This window comes from Pongo abelii, chromosome 2 (assembly GCF_028885655.2).
Source record: "Pongo abelii isolate AG06213 chromosome 2, NHGRI_mPonAbe1-v2.0_pri, whole genome shotgun sequence".
NCBI lineage: Eukaryota > Metazoa > Chordata > Mammalia > Primates > Hominidae > Pongo > Pongo abelii.
In genome coordinates, this window is record NC_085928.1 from 80,348,906 (window position 1) to 80,363,723 (window position 14,818).

A 14,818-nucleotide genomic window follows, 5' to 3' on the forward strand; every position below is an offset into this window, starting at 1 on the left:
AAAATTAGCCAGGCGTGGTGGTGCATGCCTGTAGTCCCAGCTACTCCAGAGGCTGAGGCAGGAGAATCGCTTGAACCCAGGAGGTGGAGTTTGCAGCAAGCAGAGATTGCACCACTGTACTCCAGCCTGGGTGACAGAGCAAGACTCCATCTGAAAAAATAAAATAATAAAATAAAATAAAATAAAATAGTGCCATCTACCTCATCCTTTAAAACATCAAAACAGCCCCATAAATGTTCTTTACCATCCTTGACAGCTCTGTGGTCTTGGGCACTACTGAACCCTCTCTTCTTCCTAAAATCTCTCTCATACACCCAATTCTGAGACTGTTTTGTCCTGCTCTCTTCCCACCTTGACAACTTCTTTTCAAATTATTTTTCCTCCCTCCCATATCCCTTAATAAAGGCATTCCCTTAAGTTTGGCCTTTTACCTTATGTTTTTTATTGTTTTCCTTGATGATCATACCTATTTTCATGAATTTCTCTGTCCTTTCTGCTTAATTTATCATGTACTTTGGAAAGACCTCAACACATGTTTGAATAAATAAATGAATGAAACCCAAAATCTTGATCTTTAAGATCCACGTTTCTAAATGTGTACAGAAATAGGTTTTGTTACGTGTTTCTAATGCCTAGCTGTGTTCTTTACATGCTAAACGAATGAGAATAAATGAATAGCTATTTTTACGCAAATACCCCGCTGGCAAAGAAAGGTTCAATAAATCCGGATTTCTCCATCTGTACCCACAAGCCAGCTCTTCCTTTTGACTTTTTCCCCCAGCTAGGAGTGTTTCACCAATACTAAGGGTTTGCAATCTTGGGATCATTTTTCATTTTCTCTCTTTCTCTTATGCTTTATCTGTTTCATAATCTTTTAAATTCCATATCTTTAAAATATTTCAAATATCTCTTTTTTTCACAATCCCAATGCTTATGCTCTAGTTTAGCATTCATTTCTCTAGTGTTTTCCATGTTCATTTTCCTCCATCTTAAACATCATAATTATAACTCAATGTATTTATCTGGTTTTTATTGCTTATAATAGAACACCCAAAACTGGGTAATTTATAAAGAAAAAATTATTTATTACAGTTGTAAAAGCTAAGAAGGCCAAGGTCAAGGGGCTGCATCTGGTGAGGACCTTCTTGCTGGTAGAGAGCCTCTGCAGAGTCCCAAGGCAGTACAGAGCATCACATGGCAACGGCGCTGAGTGTTCTACCTCAGGTCTCTCTTCCTCTTCTTATAAAGCCACTGTTCCACTCCCATGATGATCTATTAATCCATTAATCGTGAATGGAGTAATTCATTCATCAGGGCAGAGCCCTCATGATCCAATTCTGGGACTCCAAGTTAAAGACCCCACCTATCAGTACTGTTACTTTGGGGATTAAGTTTCAACATGAGCTTTGGAAGGAAAATTCAAATCATAGCACCAAAATTCTCATATCTTATCCTTTTCTATCCAGCCTGATTGTCAAGAATATCAGTTATGGTGTAAGCTGGACTCAGACAGAATCTCATCTCTGCCACTTACTAGCTATGTGATCTTGAGTAAGTAACATAATCTCTCTGAGCCTCAGTTCCTCTTTTATAAAATAGGGGAAATAACAGTCCTTATTTCCCAAGTGCAGGACATGTTACCTGGCATATAGAGAGTGTTCAGTAAATAGGGGGTTCATGAGGGTGAAGGTGGTGGCTGTGGTGGTGGCAGCAACAGTAGCCAGAGGTCTGATCTCCATCCTCATTTGTTTATGCAGTAATCTTTCAGGAGCTCCCGAAAAACTTGCAAGTAGTGACCAACTACCATTCATTCACTGGTAGCCTTGCAGATCCTGTGAAGAAGAACACAAATGTCAGGAGTCGACCAGCTAAAACCAATTGCTAAAACCAATATCAGAGAATTTTTATAGGAATTCAAAGAGAAATTTTGTATTAAAAAGGTCAGCCCAGTGCCTGGCCTAAATTAAACAGTCAAGAAATGAAATTATTCTTTGAGACATTTTAGAGGGGTTTGAATTGTAGTACTAAAATGAGGATGTATACTTATGGTAACCAACTGAGGAGACTGTAGCAGATGTGAAAAGATTTGTGTCTCCTTGCCCTCTTAAATTTAGTCATGTCCAAGTAATTTGCTTTGGTCCATGAAATGCTAGCTAAGGTGACCTTTATTAATTCCAAATAGAAACATTTAAATGCTAACACTTAGTTCTCCAAACTTCCCCTGCCAGGCAGAAACTCTCTCTTCACCTTCAAATGGAACATTTAGTGTGAGTAAAAAATAATTCTTTGTTTTTCTAAGCCACTGCAATTTGGGGGGTGTTTATTACTGCAGCATAATCCAGCCTATCCTGACTGTTAGGGTTGATAACCAGTGTCAGGGAGAAATCCTATGGCCTCAGAGAGCCACTTAAACATTCTTCTCACCCTTGATCTATTCTTATTAATAAAGTGGGCCACAAAGTTTTCAAAGTTGAATTAGTTAATAAGATCCTTGAGGTTTTGTCTTTAATGAGAAATAACACTGTCATGAGAACTGGAACTTGCTAGAAAACCAAACACTGCAGGAAGCTCATCTCTGCTCTTTAGCTTTTATAACTATTCCACTGCTACTCCAGAGTTTCCTTTTGGCTTATGTCTCCTGCTCCCCACTTCATGTCCACCCATTCTGCCATAGCTCCTCAAGTTACACTAGATGAATATTATCCTAGTAACTCCATATTTCCTTCCTTCCCACATGCACACTCACTTTTCCCTCTACCTGGAAGGCCTTAAGAAAAAAATCATTCCTTTATCTGCATGACTAAATCTTACCAATCATTCAAGGTCCATCCTAAGTCCTCTCTCTCTAGAAGACTTCTTGCCCTTCCCAGCAGGGAGTTATAATCCCTTTGTGATATCCCTATGGCATTATATGTATATTTTCTTTGACTTACTATTTTTAAATCTTGTATTATTTTTTATCAACTTATATATTTTAAATGCCTTAATAGATTGAAGCTGTTCAAAGGCTTGATCCATGACTTACATATCTTATCCTGGGCAATTTAATAGATTTCTTTGGCCTTAGGATGTTCTCATAGATAATTGTAATGAATGATGATAAATGGAGTATTAATATTTAGCTGTATGACAAGACTTGGCAATATATAACACAAGAAATAAACTGTACTAAATTTTTTTAATGTCACAATTTGTAGAAAACCTAACCACTCATCATTACCTCTTCCAAATTCGGACTCAGTTTTGAAGTTGGCCCAGAAGCTTTGAGTGATCATCTTTATTAGTGGTGAAACTGAATTGGAAAAGGTAATTTGAATTGAAGGCCAAAATGGGGCTTCCTACAACAGACCTCTGGAACTGATTGTGTCCAACCAGGTGCAGATACAGCAGCTAGAGGTGTGCAGGCCTCCCTGGCAGACTGGACCAGGAGGGCCTGGTCCTGGTGAGATTATGACATAATGGCCAGAGTTACAGGGAGAGCATGCAACACTTGCTGCAGGCTTAAGAGAGAACCAGGCTCTAGGCAAGACATGAGCAATGACCTTCATCCAGACTCACCAATGAAATAAGAAAGGAATAAGGTTTAGAGGGAAGTATTTCCTGCTTGAGAGGATCAGGAAGAAACTCAGGAAGAAAAAGAGCAGGGTTTTCTAACAAAAGACATGCTCATAAGCTTAGGTCATAAGAACTAAACTAAATCACTTAATCACAAGACATAAGAATACAGAAGGAAGGACACACAATTTTTCAAATTTCCTGTGGGTTTGATGTCAGATTTTTAAGACATAATACATATGCTAAGAAAAATAGTCTTTAGATTATGTTTGGAGTATCGTATATGCTTGCATTCTCCAAAGTAAATTATTTAAAAATATCAATTTTGTACTGTTTAGTTATTCACTCACATACAAGTTTTGCACTTTAATTAAAGGATTATATTGTTAGAGGTCAGAAGATGATACCCCGAAATGAAGGCCTCAAAAGCAAAAGATTCTCTCCAACCTTCCCCTGCCTTCCTGTCTCTCAGTCCAGTTCTCCCTTAAGGCTAGCCATTGAAACTAGAATCCCTCTTCCCCAAGGTGGTCACAGACCCCAGAACCCCTTTTGCCCAAAGCCAGCCGTAAAATCTAAAATATTACTCTAACTTTTGTGCTTTCCTTTCTGTGCAAAAACTGGCCATAAAGAAATTATCTGGCCTATCTTGTTTGATTATAGGTCATAAGACCTTCCACCCAATACCCAGAAGGATGACATGTTGCATAGAGAGGCCAAGAAGAATCTAGACAGACAGACCATGCTGGGATCCCCACTCAACCTGTTAGCACTAAATCATATTTTTTTATCCAATCATATTTCTACACAGCTGCTCCAATTTTGTTGATTCTAAGCATAAAAATGGACAGTTTCCCCTGCATGTTTTGGTCTTCATTCTGAAGGCTCCTATGCCATGTAAAAGTACGATTGAATAAATTTGCATGCTTTTTCTCCTATTAGTCTACCTTTGTCAGTGATTTGCAGTGAATTTTCAGGGGGCAAAGGGGAAATGTTTCCTTGGCTTCTACAATATTAACTGGGCTGTATTATATTGACCAAAAGTCTTAAGAAAAACAACAGCTTTGAATAGGCACCGCTGTCTACTGACTGCCCAGTAGGGCCCAGGAAGACCATGGTGGCATGTATACACAAATGAGGTCACATGTTCATACTTGAAATCTGCAACATTTTCAATTCTGACACTACAATCTTCCCACCTGACCCAGAAATGCAAACATCCCATGTTTTTCAGGAACAATGTCAACTCTAGAGATGTGGCAATTCAGCAAGTAGATGGCTTCTCTGGTGAAAAACTACATTAGATCTCAATAAAATACATTCCATTAAAACTTAGCAGCAGGACAAAAGTGTGTTACTGCTTTTATTGTCTTAATTGTGTCTCCTATGTGGGTTTGTAATGTAATATTACATGTTAGAGCATTTACAAAGAGTTTTCAAATCATTAAAAGGCTATTGTCAATAGAATGATGGAAAAAGAATGAGAAAGCATCCCCTTCCCCTCCGCAATCCTCAGCCCTCCCCAAATACCAGCACCTGGAACAAGCCATGCTGTGCCTTCATAAAAAGCTGTTGGAAGCCTGAAAAAAACAGGCAAGATAGAATTAAGAAAAATGGACATATCCCACTGACCCTGAGTATAGAAGAGAAATGTAGAGAATGTATGAGTTATTAGCACAGTAGAAAAATATTTTATTTAAGAACCACATCTTCACAACTCTGTCTGAAATGTTTCACTCAAACTGCAAAAAAATAAGCGTAAAGATTCAAAGCTCAGGATACTCAAGGATCTATCATGTTGTGTGTAAAAGAATCATAAAATCATCAGCAAAAAGGACACAGTAGGAGTCCCAACTTGTAAACCATTAAGCTCCTAGGCGTGTGTCATACTTCATCCTAAGTGATAAAAAGAGGAGTTTCAAGTGAATTCCCCAGCTTTGTTTATGGCACAGCTCTTTCTGACTATAAGGTTTATCTTTCAAAAAATCAAAGTCAAGGTTTGGCTTGGTTTTGCTTGACATTCATCTTCAGCAACAAATGAAATACATTTGCATTTTAGGTCCTCAAGATAAAAGATTTCAGAGAACCCATTGCCAATTGTTATCAAAGAATGAAAGAGAGAGGAAAGAAAACAAACAAAAAGCTATATCTTGGCCATTAACATAGTGAGTCCTTGAATGACAATTCATGAGTAACCAGGACAAGGGCTATGTCTAAGAAGTATACACAGCTGCCCAAAAAACTGAGAACCTGATCTTCATCTATGTTAAATGGTATGTCTGTGTTTGCTCACTTCATCTGCACAACAATCCTGTAAGCTGGTACTTACAGAGAGATAAAACTGTCTTGCTTAAGGTCACACTATTTGTAGAAGGCAGAGCTGGAGTTTGATTCCCATCTCTGACTCTAAAGATATGCTTTAAAAGAGGGTTTCTCGACCTCATCAGTATTGTCATTTGGGCGGAATACTCCGTTGTTGTGAAGGACACTACAATGTAGGGCATCCTTGGCTTCTATCCACTGGATGCCATAGCACCTCCCACTCAGTTGTGACAACAAGAAATGTCTCCGGACACTGCCAGATGACCTCTAGGGGGCAAAAATGCCTCCAGTTGAGAACCCCTGCTCTAAACTAGTTTCACTCAAAAATGTAGACTATGCACTAGTTAACAGACTGTGAACATAAGGAGCTTGTGCCAGCATGCAAATCAACTATGTCACTAAGCATACTGTTTACTTCGAATGACATTTTTTTTTTCAATAGCAAGACTTTTTTAGTAAGGAAGAACTGTGTGGATTTTCATTTTGGAGCAAGCTCTTTATCTCGTCAAAGACCAGCACTATGGAAAGTGCTGCTATAAATTATTGTGGTATATTGCCTCCCTGAAATGGTAATATTCAGTAAGGATTTGATAAACTACTTTTAAAGTTATTTTCCCCCTTAAGCCTGTATTAGATAGTCTTTATTCTGGCAATACACTTCTCATCAATGATCAAAAATTATTGTAAAGCTGAGTTTAATAAATGGCCCTTAGGTTTGGTTTGAGTGTTTGATTGTATTACTCTCTCCCTGACCTTCATGTTACTAGATGACATTCCTGATTGGAAAAGCTCAGTGCCCAGCTAGACAGCTTGCCCCACATTAGGCTATTACAAGGTCTGACAACTTGGTCCAGAATAGTCATTGCAATCTACAAGTAACTGGAGGCTGTGAGGTTCCCAACCTTTCCCACTCCCCTTAGGGACACTGCAGTTGGGGAAGATGGGAACCACAGAGTCTCCAGTTACCTGTAGATTGCAATAACTATACTAGCTCTTTTCCCAATAAGAATTCTATTGTCATATACTCCTTTACCATCTCAGCAACTAATACTCATAAATAGCAACACCTTCTGAGAATTAAAGTACTAACAGCAGCAACAACAACACTATTTAAGAATAATTGAATGCTTCATTATGTACTAAGCATTAAGATCTGCATATACATTAACTCAGATAGTTTTCAGAATAACCATATGAAGTAGGCACTATTATAATATCCATTTTACAGATAAGGAAACTGAGATCAGAAAAATCCAGTGCCATGACAGAGGTATTTTGGCTGGAATCAGCCCAGATAGAACTCTGAAATTTGTTCATTTTTTTCTTGAACTTTTTATTACATAGAATTTCAAACATAGAAGAAATAATAGACAAAAGGATATAATAAACTTCATAAATAAGTCACCAGTTACAACAATTAGCAACTCATGGGCAATCTTGCTTTAATCCAAAACCAAATCTGCTTTCTTTCCCTTACTACTGGGAAGCAAATCCCACACAGCATCATCCATAAATATTTCAGCATGTATATCTAAAATATAAGGACTATTTTTAATAAACATAAGTTTCAAGCCATTATCAGACATAAAATGTCATTGATTATATCTTAGTATTATTAAATAGCATCAATTGTATCATAAATGTTATGAATGTTTCTTTTTCTATTTTATGGTTGTTTAGTTTGCATCAGAATCTAAGTAAAATCAATTCATTGCAACCAGTTGATCTATGACTTCAGTCTCTTTTAATCTCCTTTCATTTGCAATTTATTTGTCATAAAAGTTGGGTTGTTGGACAGGTACGGTGGTGCACACCTGTAATCCCAGCACTTTGGGAGGCTGAGGCAGGCAGATGACTTGATGTCAGGAGTTCAAGACCAGCCTGGCCAACATGGTAAAACCCTATGTCTACTAAAAATACAAAAATTAGCCAGGCGTGGTAGTGTGCGCCTGTAGTCCCAGCTACTTGGAAGCCGCTGCAGGATAATCACTTGAACCCAAGAGACAGAGGCTGCAGTGAGCCGAGATCACACCACTGCACTCCAGGCTGAACAACAGAGCAAGACTCTGTCTCAAAAAAAAAAAAAAAAGTTGGAATGTTAATCCTATAGAGCAAGCATCTGTGTCATATATTGTTTATTTTTTCAAACTTTTAAAAATTTAAATACATACATACATACATAAATACATAAAATAGATCAATAAAATTTAAAACAATCTTTTAACCATTTTTAGCTTGAGGGTGTGCAAAAACAGTCAAGGGACAGTTTAACCACTATAGTAGAATATTCCACAGTCTGAATTTTGAGGATTGTAACCTCATGTTGTCATTAACATGTGTATTAGTCCATTTTCACACTGCTATAAAGATACTACCTGAAACTGAGTAATTTATAAACAAAAGAGGTTGAACTGACTCATAGCTTCACATGGCTGGAGAGGCCTCAGGAAACTTCTAATCATGGCAGAAGGTGAAGGGGAAGCAAGGCACATTTTATATGGCAGCAGGAGAGAGAGTGCAGGGCAAACTGCCACTTTTAAACCATCAGATCTTGTCAGAACTCCTTCACTGTCATAAAAACAGCATGGGGAAAACTGCCGCCATGATCTAATCACCTCCCACCAGATCCTTCCCTCCATGCTTGGGGATTACAGTTCAAGATGAAATTTGGGTGGGGACACAGAGTCAATATCAACCATATCAACGTGTTTCTCTATTCTTTGTATTTTCTACAAATTGTGGCTGGATCTAAAGCTTGATGAGATTCAGGATCAATACTTTTGACAAGCTACATCAGAGGTGGTGTATTCTTCCACCAAAAAGGACATAATATCTGGCTTTTATTCTTCCCAAATTTCGTTTTTAACATTAATGTTCTGTGTAAGTACTTGACTTCAAAGAACTTCAAAGTATCTTATGGGCACATAAAATACATATATATATATATATATATAAAATATATATATATCAAATAAGTGGTTTCCTTATTCTTACAGTGTTTTTTGAGTGACTTCTCTGCTAGGCATTGAATTAGGTATGTGGTATATCGAGATGAAAAAACCAGAGGCTCTACCATCAAGGAGCTGTCTTGTGGTAAGTGTTTCACTGATGCCATGTAGCACAGCCAGTCAAATAACGAACCTGGCTTGTAGTGAACCAGGGAAGCTGCTCCCAGCAAGAAGGAAATAGAATGATAAACATTTATAGGAAATAGAGATCAGGTTCTCTTGCTCTGGGACAAGGATGCTTTGTAGAATTATGATGTCAGTTGGACTCAAGACAATGAGAAAGATTTAGAGAGATGAGGTCAATCATCTGAAAAGGAATCCTATGAGCTGCAGTACCAGTGCAGAGGGACATAAGATGTGTGCATGGCCAGGAAGATGAGCAGCTGGGTGAAGCATAGGGGCTGTTTAAGGGTTATCATGGGCAGACCTATCATTTTAGGCAATCCCATTTATAAAATCTCCAGAATCAGACAATCCTTTGGTAACCATCTAGTTGAGTAACAACAACAACAACAATAAAAACAATGATATCAAGCAAATTTTTATTATTTTATTGAGTCTTCATAGCAATATCATTGGGTAAGCGTTATTAGTCTCCATTTTACAGCTGACAGAAAGGAGTTCCAAAATTCTTCATTCTCCCTCTACTCAAGTTTACCCAAGTTGTAAATGCCAAGGCAAGGATCTGAACTCAGGTCTGTGCTATGATTCATTTATATGGGCACAGATTTCCCCTGAAAGAATACCATGTTGACCCAATCTCTCATGAAGGATCTCTCATGTTGGGGGTTGTTCAGGATTCCACATCCCAGGAGGGGCTACCACATTCCTTCTTCAGATACTTATTTCTGCCCCTAATCATTTAGATGACTTTTAAAAAAATGTTTTTTCAAGAGAAGAACAATATGGTAAAATAGCAAGCTTGAGAAAAGAGGAGTAAAGCAAATGAATTGTCATTCTGGTCAATACAGTTGCTCTGATATAAAATCTGTCTCTAGGCACCAAGAAAAAAAAGGAAATAGAAATAAGAAGTAGAGAAGAAACTCATATTTATTGAGACTGTCTGCACCTGGCACTGTCCTGGCACTAATTATTTAACATAATTCATATAATGTCAAAACATCCCTGTGAGGTAGCTGAGAGATGATAGTTTTTTTTTAACTTTTAAGTCCAGGGTACATGTGCATGCTTGTTATATAGGTAAGCTTGTGTCACAGCAGTTTGTTGTACAGGTTATTTTATCACCCACCCAGGCATTAAGCCTAGTACCCATTAGTTATTTTTCCTGATGCTCTCCCTCCTCCCACCTTCCACCCTCTGATAGGACCCAGTGTGTGCTGTTTGCCTCTATACGTCCATGTGTTTTCAGAGAGATAATAGATTTTTTAAAGACAAAGATCCTACATGTAGACCAAAAGAAATTTCTCACGTAGCAGGATATTATGTTGTATAAGAGCCAGTGCTACAGTATCAGCAAAAACTTTGAAAATAGCACACACAGGGACACCACTACCAGTTAATACCCAAATCCCCATCCTCGGCCACCTTTGCCTGTTTATACCCACATATTGGCAAACTCATGTGAATGAAATGATCCCACTGTGCAATTTTAGTCTGTCCAAGATTTATATGGGTTCAGACTGAGGTGAGTAGTAAAAACTAGCAAGAGCCAAGAAAACTGGTAAGCAGAAATAATAAGCAGAAGAACAATAATTATAATACATGCAGACAAGCAGGTAGTCATCTGAAAAATAGAGTGGAGAGTGGAGAGCAAAATAAGGAAAAAATGCAAACCTGTATAACTTGAATTCCAAAGGCAGATTGGTGAGGCCAACTTCTCCACAGCAGACAGCCTCAAGAGAATGGATTTCTCTGGTTCAAAGTTGGATTCTGAAAGACAGTTTTCCCCACAGATATTTTTCCTCAGTCCAGTCAGTTTAGCCTCAGTAGCATCTGGTGGTAGGAGAACCATGGAGTATCCTGTAGAGACAGAGAGGATGATTTGATTATTCCCGTAAGAATATTCATACACAAGAATGATATGGCTAGATGTTAGAGTTGAGAGGGGAGGCTAGGCGCAGTGGCTCACACCTGTAATCCCAGCACTTTGGGAGGCCGAGGCCGGCGGATCACGAGATCAGGAGATAGAGACCACCCTGGCTAACACGGTGAAACCCCGTCTCTGCTAAAAATACAAAAAATTAGCCAGGTGTGGTGGCACACGCCTGTCGTCCCAGCAACTTTGGAGGCTGAGGCAGGAGAATCGTGTGAGCCTGAGAGGCGGAGGTTGCAGCGAGCCAAGATTGCACCACTGCATTCCAGCCTGGGCAACAGAGCAAGATTCCATCTCAAAAAGAAAAAAAAAAAAAGTTAAGGAGGGGGGGAATGTCCATTAAAATATCTAGTTCAAAGTGTCTCAAATTAAAGTATTTCCCAAACAAGCTGAAAATAACATTTGTTAAATGAAATTAAATATTTGTATTGAATTTGGCCATTCCTTAAATGCTACTAAACTCAACATTTCCTGTGGTCAGACCATGGAGATCTCCTCTTATGATAAACGGTAATTGCCGAATGATTATGGGTAAATATTCCCCTGTCATTTCTTTTGAGAGGGAACCTACTAGGTTAATGTGAACTGGGCTAAAAATATTGATTCCAGAAATGAGTATGAAATGTTGTGATTTCCAATTATTCTAAGAAATTGGTCTTTGAAATCCTGAATTATGAAAGGATAAAGTGGCTCCAATTTAATCCGTGAAACAGGACTCTATTTAGACTCCATGGTCAAGTTCCTAGGAAAAAACTTTAGACAGGAATAATGGTTGGCATGTAATATTGTTGACTGGTGCCCTCCAGTGGCAAAACTTGATGGACTGTTCAATCCAGTAAAATTCAAAGTGTCTTCTATTTCAATTCTCAGGTCTTTTGAACATATGAGCCTAAACTTTTTAAGAGCCCAATAGTTGGGAATAAAACCACAAAGGCTTTAGATTGTACTTGGTTTTACACTGTATGGTCATAAAATGCTAGAGAAAAAGGTTGTTTGCCTTTAAAGTAAGGCTGGAAAAAGACTGAGAGCCACAGGAGATTAAAATGACTTGGCAGGAAGATATTAGGCAGGCATTTTAGAATCTTCAGGCTGTATCCTCACCCTTTCCCTGTTGTATCAAACTCCTTTATGGTATTTCCTGTTTAGCTGGAAGGAATGACATATCCCCAAATGCGCAGGTCCTGGGCATTGAGGAGATACCAGTTATCCTGCCTGTTAATATAAACATACCCTGAGGATACTGATGTTTTTCACATAACAAATGTCTAGCTTTGGATGTCCTAGTCATACTGTGGGTCATTTATTTTCTTTCTTATTTTAAATTCTTTTCTTTGGGAGGCCAAGGCTGGTGGATCACTTGAGGCCAGGAGTTCAAGACCAGCCTGGGTAACATGGTGGCCCAGCTATTCAGGAGGCTGAAGCAGGAGAATGGCCTGTACCCAGAAGATGGAGGTTGCAATGAGCTGAGATCGCACCACTGCACTCCAGCCTGGGCAACAGAGTGACACGCTGCCTCAAATAATAATAATAATAATAATAATAAAGTCTTATCTTGACCTCCTCAGGATGCCATGTCCCTGGGCCCTCTCTGTTTCCTTTCTGATCTCCTACATTGCTTTCCCCCACCCCCACCGGGGTCTTCCTTTTAGCATCCATCCATGTCCTCACTTCCCTTTGGGTCTGAAGGGGAAGACAAGCCTGTCAGCCATCAAGAGAGGACCAGACACCCTCTAAATTCTTGAGGATCTTGATATATTAAAATACAAAGAAATGCCAAGTTATATTTAGTGGTATATTTTGTTTCTGAAATTGGAGTCTGTTTTCCTGTTAATAATTTTGACACAAATGCAATATAATTGTCTTATTTGTAAGATGATCACAGAGAGTATTTTTAAAAATCTAGCTGTAGTGTACTAAGAGAAGGGTGCTCCAGAACTAGGTCACAGGTATGAAAGTATATGATGACATCATTCTCCTTCAATCCTGTCAGTACATCTCTCTGATAATAAGTATGAATTTGTAGAGAAAATATGATAGCATTAAAATGCGGTTGCAGGGGGGCACGGTGGCTCACACCTGTAGTCCCAGCGCTTTGTGAGGTGCAGTGGGCAGATCACTTGATCTCAGGAGTTTGAGACCAGCATGGGCAACATGGCAAAACCCCATCTCTACCAAAAATACGAAAAATTAGCTGGCATGGTGGTGCATATCTGTGGTCCCAGCTACTCAGGAGGCTAAGGTGGGAGGATCACTTGAGCTGGGAAGGCAGAGGTTGCAGTGAGCCAAGATCACGCCATTGCACTCCAGCCTGGGCAACAGAGTAAGACTCCATCTCAAACAAAAAAAAAAATGTAATCACCTACTGGGTTCATCTTCCTGCCCACTGCATGGACAAATTGATTAAAACTGAGACTGCAAGCATAGCAGTAAAGAGTTTAATTGACACGAGGCTGGCCACATGGACATAGTTACCACTCAAATCAGTCTCCCGGAAGGCTTGGAGATTAGGGTTTTTGCAAGCATAATGTGGTAGGCAGGGGGCTAGGGAATGGGGAATGTTGATTGGTTGGGATGAAATCACAGTGATGTGGAAAATATTCCCTGTGCGCTGAGTCAGCCTGTGTGGAGATCACAGGACCAGTTGAGTCACGAGTTGCCAGTCTTGGTGAAGTCAACTGCTTGTCAGAAATGCAAAAGTCTGAAAAGAAATCTCAAAAGGCAAATCATGGGTCCTACAATAGTGATGTAACCTACAGGAGAAATTAGGGAAGTCACAAATCTCATGACTTCCAAACGGTAGCTCATTATCACTTAACTATACCAACATCTTAACAGAACTCAGGTCCCTCTCATAATTCTAACCTTGTGGATTTTCATTGCTTTTACAAAGGCAGTTTAGTCTGGGGAAGAGCTATTATCATTCTTGCTTTAAGGATAAACTATAAGTTAAATTCCTCCCAAAGTTAGCTTGGCATATGCCCAGGAATGACTAAAGGACAGCTTAAAGTTTAGAAGCAAGATGCAGTCAACTATGTTAGATTTCCCTTACTGTCATAACTTTGCAAAGGCGCTTTCAAAAGTCGAAAATTATATATCAATAGTCTAAGCCCTTCCTGAATGTGAACTGTGGCCCAAAGAGTGGCTCAACCTGCTCTGGGAGAGTGAGTAAGAAGTAGGTATATCTATGCGACTAAACAAGGAAGCCAGTTTGGGCACAGAAATGTGTCGGTATTGAGGAAAGTATTTCAATTAGGACAGATAGTTAGAAGTCTCTTAGTAATATCCAACCACAGAACCCACAGTTAATTCAGATTCAAAGTGCACAAATTTTAACTGCACAAAAAGAATGTGAGTCTCCTCACCCCTGCATCACAGATTTGGGGAGAGCATGTATCATTACAGTGAAAATAATCACCTGGAACTGGAGCCGATGGTTAAGGACCTTTGTTTTTAAATGCTCACATCCACTAGAGATAGTTTATATTCTAATGATTTTATCAACTCTTCCTAATATTTTATACCCTCTAGAGGAAATAGGAAAAGCTAATTATAGCTTACCTTCATTATCCTTGTCATCATAGTTAAACCACTCCAGTCTGTGTTTGCAGATTGACACAGGCAGTTAAGCAGACTTTTGAGTGTGAATCAGAGCAACTGTTTTAGAAAATAACGTTACTATTCTCCGTACCAGTTATCTCCCTTCCTTCTCAGCACCCTCCGAGAAAGGATGGGGGTCATTTTCACTCAGCCTAGGTCACACAACTGCCTAGAAGATGTGAGTTCCTTGACTCCCAATCTCATTATCTTTCCATTTTGCCAACTTAAGAGTTCAATAATAATGACTCTCCCATTGCTAAAATGTTACACATAGTCCCTCTCCATT

The 14,818-nt window shown here is 39.0% G+C and overlaps 1 long non-coding RNA gene across 1 annotated transcript in view; it reads right to left on the minus strand.

The window, feature by feature from the left end:
• Positions 1 to 1,017: 1,017 nt before the first annotated feature.
• The window catches only part of LOC112132751 (uncharacterized), a 71,448-nt gene continuing 57,647 nt past the window's right edge, over positions 1,018 to 14,818 (minus strand). The window contains exons 3-4 of the long non-coding RNA XR_002914479.3: positions 10,677 to 10,862; positions 1,018 to 1,832 (exon numbers count right to left, since the gene is read on the minus strand). This is a non-coding gene — a long non-coding RNA (uncharacterized LOC112132751). The remainder of the gene's footprint in view (positions 1,833 to 10,676; positions 10,863 to 14,818) is intronic.